Source organism: Hemiscyllium ocellatum, chromosome 35 (genome assembly GCF_020745735.1).
Source record: "Hemiscyllium ocellatum isolate sHemOce1 chromosome 35, sHemOce1.pat.X.cur, whole genome shotgun sequence".
Taxonomy (NCBI): domain Eukaryota; kingdom Metazoa; phylum Chordata; class Chondrichthyes; order Orectolobiformes; family Hemiscylliidae; genus Hemiscyllium; species Hemiscyllium ocellatum.
This window is the reverse complement of record NC_083435.1, coordinates 2,935,795-2,943,961: the sequence shown is the minus strand read 5'-3', so window position 1 is coordinate 2,943,961 and position 8,167 is coordinate 2,935,795.

The following is an 8,167-nucleotide window of genomic DNA, read 5'->3' as shown; positions in this document are numbered from 1 at the left end:
GGAGGGGGGAGATACCGTCGTCACCGAGGCTGGGGGGGGAGGGGAGGGGGGAGATACCGTCGTCACCGAGGCTGGGGGGTCGGGGAGGGGGGAGGTACTGTCGTCACCGAGGCTGGGGGGGAGGGGGAGATACCGTCGTCACCGAGGCTGGGGGGGTCGGGGAGGGGGGAGATACCGTCGTCACCGAGGCTGGGGGGTCGGGGAGGGGGGAGATACCGTCGTCACCGAGGCTGGGGGGTCGGGGAGGGGGGAGGTACCGTCGTCACCGAGGCTGGGGGGTCGGGGAGGGGGGAGATACCGTCGTCACCGAGGCTGGGGGGGGAGGGGAGGGGGGAGATACCGTCGTCACCGAGGCTGGGGGGTCGGGGAGGGGGGAGATACCGTCGTCACCGAGGCTGGGGGGGGAGGGGAGGGGGGAGATACCGTCGTCACCGAGGCTGGGGGGGTCGGGGAGGGGGGAGATACCGTCGTCACCGAGGCTGGGGGGTCGGGGAGGGGGGAGATACCGTCGTCACCGAGGCTGGGGGGGGAGGGGAGGGGGGAGATACCGTCGTCACCGAGGCTGGGGGGTCGGGGAGGGGGGAGGTACCGTCGTCACCGAGGCTGGGGGGGAGGGGGAGATACCGTCGTCACCGAGGCTGGGGGGGTCGGGGAGGGGGGAGATACCGTCGTCACCGAGGCTGGGGGGTCGGGGAGGGGGGAGATACCGTCGTCACCGAGGCTGGGGGGGGAGGGGAGGGGGGAGATACCGTCGTCACCGAGGCTGGGGGGGAGGGGGAGATACCGTCGTCACCGAGGCTGGGGGGGGAGGGGGAGATACCGTCATCACTGAGGCTGGGGGGGAGGGGAGGGGAGAGGTACCGTCGTCACCGAGGCTGGGGGAGTCGGGGAGGGGGGAGATACTGTTGTCACCGAGGTGGGGGGGAGGGGAGGGGGGAGATACCGTCGTCACCGAGGTGGGGGGGAGGGGAGGGGGAGAAGGGGCACTGAGTTTGGGGAGCAAGGTCGTGGGGTGTCATTGAGTGATTTGGTCTTTGGGGAGTGGGACTGGGGTAGGTTGGGGACTGGGGCTGGGGCTGGGGGAGGTGGGATTGGAGAGAGTGGGGGGCCACACTGTCCCGAGCCGGTACACTGTCCCGAGCCCGTACCCTGTCCCGAGCCGGTACACTGTGTGTGCAGTGGAGTGAGCTCCGAAGCTGCGGTGAAAGCCCCTGTTGGGTGTGGAGGGTGGATAGAGCAATGTGGGGTGCGCCAAGCCGAGAGCAGCTGGCGAGGTGTTACACAGGCGGCTTCCTCCGGTATGGCACCCTGGTAAAACCCAGGGTGAAAGGTGTGAGCAGGAGCAGGGAGCCCTTCCTGGGATAGTTAACCAGCACTGTGTCTTCAATGCACCTCTCACCCCATTTCTCCCACACGCTGGTGATAAAAACCTCCATTTACAGCCTCACATCTCCCCATGCCACCCGGTGGGACTTCAGTCCAGAGTATTCTGGGATTATGTTCCAATCCCGCCCAACGTCGGTCAGTGGGGTGAGACCGGCTGCTTTGATTCAATGATTACAGCACACATTCCAGGCTCCAATGCAATCCCGAAATACAGCTCTGACATGGATTAAAATTCCACGACTGTCATGTTACTGCCTTAGCTTGAGTACACAAAGGTCTGAAGGGCTTCATTCCTGGGAGACAGGAGATGGGTTAAAACATGTACTGGGTGCTGCCTGCTGCTTCCGATGGGATAGCTGTCCGGTTCAGTCCGGTCCTGTCCGGTCTGTTTCCACAATGAGCAAGTGTTTGTCCTTGGGTATTGTTCTGTATGAGGTGGGTGGTGAGGGGCTGGTTAATATTATAACGTGCGGGACTTGATGGGGAGGGTATTGTTCTGTATGAGGTGGGTGGTGAGGGGCTGGTTAATATTATAACGTGCGGGACTTGATGGGGAGGGTATTGTTCTGTATGAGGTGGGTGGTGAGGGGCTGGTTAATATTATAACGTGCGGGACTTGATGGGGAGGGTATTGTTCTGTATGAGGTGGGTGGTGAGGGGCTGGTTAATATTATAACGTGCGGGACTTGATGGGGAGGGTATTGTTCTGTATGAGGTGGGTGGTGAGGGGCTGGTTAATATTATAACGTGCGGGACTTGATGGGGAGGGTATTGTTCTGTATGAGGTGGGTGGTGAGGGGCTGGTTAATATAACGTGTGGGACTTGATGGGGAGGGTATTGTTCTGTATGAGGTGGGTGGTGAGGGGCTGGTTAATATTATAACGTGTGGGACTTGATGGGGAGGGTATTGTTCTGTATGAGGTGGGTGGTGAGGGGCTGGTTAATATTATAACGTGCGGGACTTGATGGGGAGGGTATTGTTCTGTATGAGGTGGGTGGTGAGGGGCTGGTTAATATTATAACGTGTGGGACTTGATGGGGAGGGTATTGTTCTGTATGAGGTGGGTGGTGAGGGGCTGGTTAATATAACGTGTGGGACTTGATGGGGAGGGTATTGTTCTGTATGAGGTGGGTGGTGAGGGGCTGGTTAATATTATAACATGCGGGACTTGATGGGGAGGGTATTGTTCTGTATGAGGTGGGTGGTGAGGGGCTGGTTAATATTATAACGTGCGGGACTTGATGGGGAGGGTATTGTTCTGTATGAGGTGGGTGGTGAGGGGCTGGTTAATATTATAACGTGCGGGACTTGATGGGGAGGGTATTGTTCTGTATGAGGTGGGTGGTGAGGGGCTGGTTAATATTATAACGTGCGGGACTTGATGGGGAGGGTATTGTTCTGTATGAGGTGGGTGGTGAGGGGCTGGTTAATATTATAACGTGCGGGACTTGATGCGGAGGATATTGTTCTGTATGAGGTGGGTGGTGAGGGGCTGGTTAATATTATAACGTGTGGGACTTGATGCGGAGGATATTGTTCTGTATGAGGTGGGTGGTGAGGGGCTGGTTAATATTATAACGTGCGGGACTTGATGGGGAGGGTATTGTTCTGTATGAGTTGGGTGGTGAGGGGCTGGTTAATATTATAACGTGCGGGACTTGATGGGGAGGGTATTGTTCTGTATGAGGTGGGTGGTGAGGGGCTGGTTAATATTATAACGTGCGGGACTTGATGGGGAGGGTATTGTTCTGTATGAGGTGGGTGGTGAGGGGCTGGTTAATATTATAACGTGCGGGACTTGATGGGGAGGGTATTGTTCTGTATGAGGTGGGTGGTGAGGGGCTGGTTAATATTATAACGTGCGGGACTTGATGCGGAGGATATTGTTCTGTATGAGGTGGGTGGTGAGGGGCTGGTTAATATTATAACGTGCGGGACTTGATGGGGAGGGTATTGTTCTGTATGAGGTGGGTGGTGAGGGGCTGGTTAATATTATAACGTGCGGGACTTGATGGGGAGGATATTGTTCTGTATGAGGTGGGTGGTGAGGGGCTGGTTAATATTATAACGTGTGGGACTTGATGCGGAGGATATTGTTCTGTATGAGGTGGGTGGTGATGGTGTAAACACTATTTGCAGCTAGGACTGATAAGGTGTGGAACCACCGTGACTGGTTTTGAAAGGGTTGTTTTTTCAGTTTGAATACTACAGAACCATGGTGTTCCGAATGGAACCATGTTATAGTAAATAACAAGTTAGCAAAGGGTTATTAATGAATGAATGGGAACCGGTATTCATCAATGAAACCTGCTGTTGAGTGAGTTAATAAAGTTAGGTGATAACACAGTACTGCCAGATAATATAATTAGAATCCCTACAGTATGGAAAGAGGCCCTTCAGCCCAACCAGTCCACACTGACCCCTCCCGAAGAGGAACCCACCCAGACCTATTTCCCTCTGACTAATGCGCCTTACACTATGGGACAATTTCCCATGGCCACTCCACCCTAACCTGCACGTCTTTGGACTGTGGGAGGAAACCGGAGCACCCGGAGGAAACCCACGCAGACACGGGGAGAACGTGCAAACTCCGCACACAGCCGTCCAAGGCTGGAATCGAACCTGGGTCCCTGGTGCTGTGAGGCAGCAGTGCTGACCACCCCACAACATAACAAGTGATATATAACATCATGGGGAGAAAGAAACTGACCCAGCAGTGAACCTGCAGAGTTCCTGCCTTTTCTGTTTGAATTCATGTCTTGCTGGATATAAAAGAGACCTAAGGGGCAACTTTTTCACCCAGAGGGTGGTACGTGTATGGAATGAGCTGCCAGAGGATGTGGTGGGGGCTGGTACAATTACAACATTTAAAGAGGCATTTGGACGGGTATATGGATAGGGAGGGTTTGGACGGATATGGGCCGGGTGCTGGCAGGTGGGACTAGATTAGGTTGGGATATCTGGGTCAGTATGGAGGGGTTGGGCCGAAGGGTCTGTTTCCGTGCTGTACATCTCTGTGACCCTGTGACTCTGCTATCTTGTTGGCGATTCCCAACTGCCTCACTCTTGCTCATGAGATCTTATCATCATCATATAATCCATCCTCCATGTGAATGTGGTTGACCTTTAGCTGCCCTTCCCACTCATTGTGAGGGGTAAATAGGGACGGCCAGTAAACAGTAGGTGTCTCATTCTCCCTGTTATCGTGTGAAGTCTCAGCACTCATTGGACCCGCCATTCCATCGCAAGATGTTTAACAGAAACAACAAAACACACAGAAGACGTCCGCCCATCCACCCGTCCACATCCTCTGGCAGCTCCCTCTGGCCCATCCGTCCACCCACCCATCCGTCTATATCCTGCACCTCCGCCCTCAGACCCCATCCCTCCAACCGTAACAAGGACAGAACGCCCCTGGTGCTCACCTTCCACCCTACCAACCATTCGCATAAACCAAATCATTTCCACCACCTCCAAACGGACCCCGCCACCAGGGATATATTTCCCTCCCCACCCCTTTCCGCCTTCCGCAAGGACCGTTCCCTCCGTGACTACCTGGTCAGGTACACGCCCCCCTACAACCCACCCTCCCATCCTGGCACCTTCCCCTGCCACCGCAGGAACTGTAAAACCTGTGCCCACACCTCCTCCCTCACCTCTATCCAAGGCCCTAAAGGAGCCTTCCACATCCATCAAAGTTTTACCTGCACATCCACCAATATCATTTATTGTATCCATTACTCCCGATGCGGTCTCCTCTACATTGGGGAGACTGGGCGCCTCCTAGCAGAGTGCTTTAGGGAACATCCCCGGGACACCCGCACCAATCAATCGCACCGCCTTGTGGCCCAACATTTCAACTCCCCCTCCCACTCTGCCGAGGACATGGAGGTCCTGGGCCTCCTTCACCGCCGCTCCCTCACCACCAGACGCCTGGAGGAAGAACGCCTCATCTTCCGCCTCGGAACCCTTCAACCCCAGGGCATCAATGTGGGCTCCAACAGTTTCCTCATTTCCCCTTCCCCCACCTCACCCCAGCTCCAACCTTCCAGCTCAGCACTGTCCCCATGACCTGTCCTACCTGTCAATCTCCCTTCCCACCTATCCACTCCACCCTCCTCTCTGACCTATCACCCTTACCCCCACCTCCATCCACCTATCCTGCTCTCAGCTACCTTCTCCCCAGCCCCACCCCCCTCCCATTTATCTCTCCACCCCCCCCAGAAGCTCCCAGCCTCATTCCTGAGGAAGGGCTTATGCCTGAAACGTTGATTCTCCTGCTCCTCGGATGCTGCCTGACCTGCTGCGCTTTTCCAGCACCGAACTCTCACCAGTGTGTAGCAGCAGACAACTGCGTGATAACAGAGCCTGATGTAAAGGGCTTGGGCTAAGGACGTGGGAGAGCTCAAGCCCTCAGTTTATTGATGTCGGTATTGAGTCCTGAAGGCTGTGAGGTCCCCCAGGTAGGAAATGAGATGCTGTACTTCCAGCTTACACTCAGCTTCAGTGGGGCACTGCAATAAGCATGGGGCAGGGATGTTAGCCAGGGGGGGCGGGGATGTTAGCCAGGGGGGGGTGGGGATGTTAGCCGGGGGGGGGCGGGGGTGTTAGCCGGGGGGGGGGCGGGGGTGTTAGCCGGGGGGGCGGGGATGTTTGCCGGGGGGGGGCGGGGATGTTAGCCATGGGGGGGCGGGGATGTTTGCCGGGGGGGTGGTGCGGGGATGTTAGCCATGGGGTGCGGGGATGTTAGCCGGGGGGGGCGGGGATGTTAGCCGGGGGGGGGCGGGGATGTTAGCCAGGGAACGGGGTGGGGGGGATCTGAAAGCTCAGGGTAAGTCTACCGGTGGACCCCTCCACAGAGCACCTACGCTCTGTCTGCAAAACATTCCGATACTGTCCCAGTCCCTCTGTGTCAGTGAGGTGTGTTGTAGGAGTTTCCCCTCTATCCTCACTCCCAGCATCTCCGTCACCCTCCACTATCCCACCTCACACACTTGCTCCTCCTTATCTTCTTCCCTGTGATGTATACCCTTTCAGCGCGGATCAGTGACACATCGACTCTGCTTCCTAACCTCGGCAGTATTTATCAGAGGGATTGTATTTCTAACGACTGTGTAGGTTCCCCTCACAAAGGCATTGGTCCCTGAACTCCCCTGAATGGTTAGGGGAATGGGTCTGGGTGGGATGCTCTTCGGAGGGTCGGTGTGGACTAGTTGGGCCGAAGGGCCTGTTTCCACACTGCAGGGAATCTCCAATTCCTCCCACTCCCACTGGAAATATTCCAGTTGCTGAACGTTTTCCTGCTATTCGTTTAAATATTCCTGTGTTACCCCCCACACTCTTTGTGGAGCCATCATGGAACATTGTAGATTAGTGTGATCTGCTAGATTCGCGGCTCGTTATGTAGTCTCCTCTACACTGGTGAGACCGAATGCACGTTGGCTTTGCTGAACAAGGGTCCTTTCTCGAGAATGACCCTGAGCTTCCAGTTGCCCGGCACTTACCCACCAGGATTTATATGCATTTGGAAAGGCAAGGACTGATTAGGGATAGTCAGCATGGGAAATCATGTCTGTAACTTGATTGAGTGTTTTGAAGGGGTGACCAGAAAGATTGAGGAGTGCAGAGTGGCAGATGTTGTCCAGTGAGGTGTTTGACAAGGTTTCCCCATGGGAGACTGGTCAGCAAAGTTAGGTCACACGAATACAGGGAGAACAAGCCATTTGGATACAAAATTGACTGGAAGGTACAAGTCAGAGGATGGTGGTAGAGGGTTATTTTTCAGACTGGAGGTCTGTGACCAGGAGGTATGTCAGTAAGTTTACAGATGACACCAAAATTAGTGGCCTGGTGGGCAGTGAGAAGTTTATCTCAAGAATACAATGGGACTGAGATCCAATTGGTTGAGGAGTGGCAGATGGAGTTTAATTTAGATAAATCAGGGCAGGGCTTATACACTTCATGGTAAGGTGCTAGGGAGTGTTGCTGAACAAAGAGACCTTGGAGTGCAGGTTCACAACTCCTTGAAAGTGGAGTCGCAGGTAGATAGGATAGTGAAGGCGGTGTTTGGTATGCTTTCCTTTATTGGTCAGAGTATTGAGTACAGGAGTTGGGAGGTCATGTTGCAGCTGTACAGGACATTGGTTAGGCCACTGTTGGAATATTTTATGTAATTCTGGTCTCCTTCCTATCGGAAAGATGTTGTGAAATTTCAAAGGGTTTAGAGGATTGGAGGGTCTGAGCTACAGGGAGAGGCTGAACAGGCTGGGGCTGTTTTCCCTGGAACGTCGGAGGCTGAGGGGTGACCTTATAGAGGTTTATAAAATTATGAGGGGCATGGATAGGATAAATAGACAAAGTCTTTTCCCTGGGGTCGTGGAGTCCAGAACTAGAGGGCATAGGTTTAGGGTGAGAGGGGAAAGATATAAAAGGAACCTAAGAGGCAATATTTTCACGCAGAGAGTGGTACGTGTATGGAATGAGCTGCCAGAGGATGTGGTGGAGACTGGTACAATTACAACATTTAAGAGGCATCTGGATGGGGATATGAGTAGGAAGGGTTTGGAGGGATATGGGCCGGGTGCTGGCAGGTGGGACTAGATTGGGTTGGGATATCTGGTCGGCATGGACGGGTTGGGCCGAAGGGTCTGTTTCCGTGCTGTACGTCTCTGTGACTCTATGTAATCAGACAGGCAGCTTTGCTACCTCTTAGACTAGATTAGACTTACAGTGTGGAAACAGGCCCTTCGGCCCAACAAGTCCACACCGACCCGCCGAAG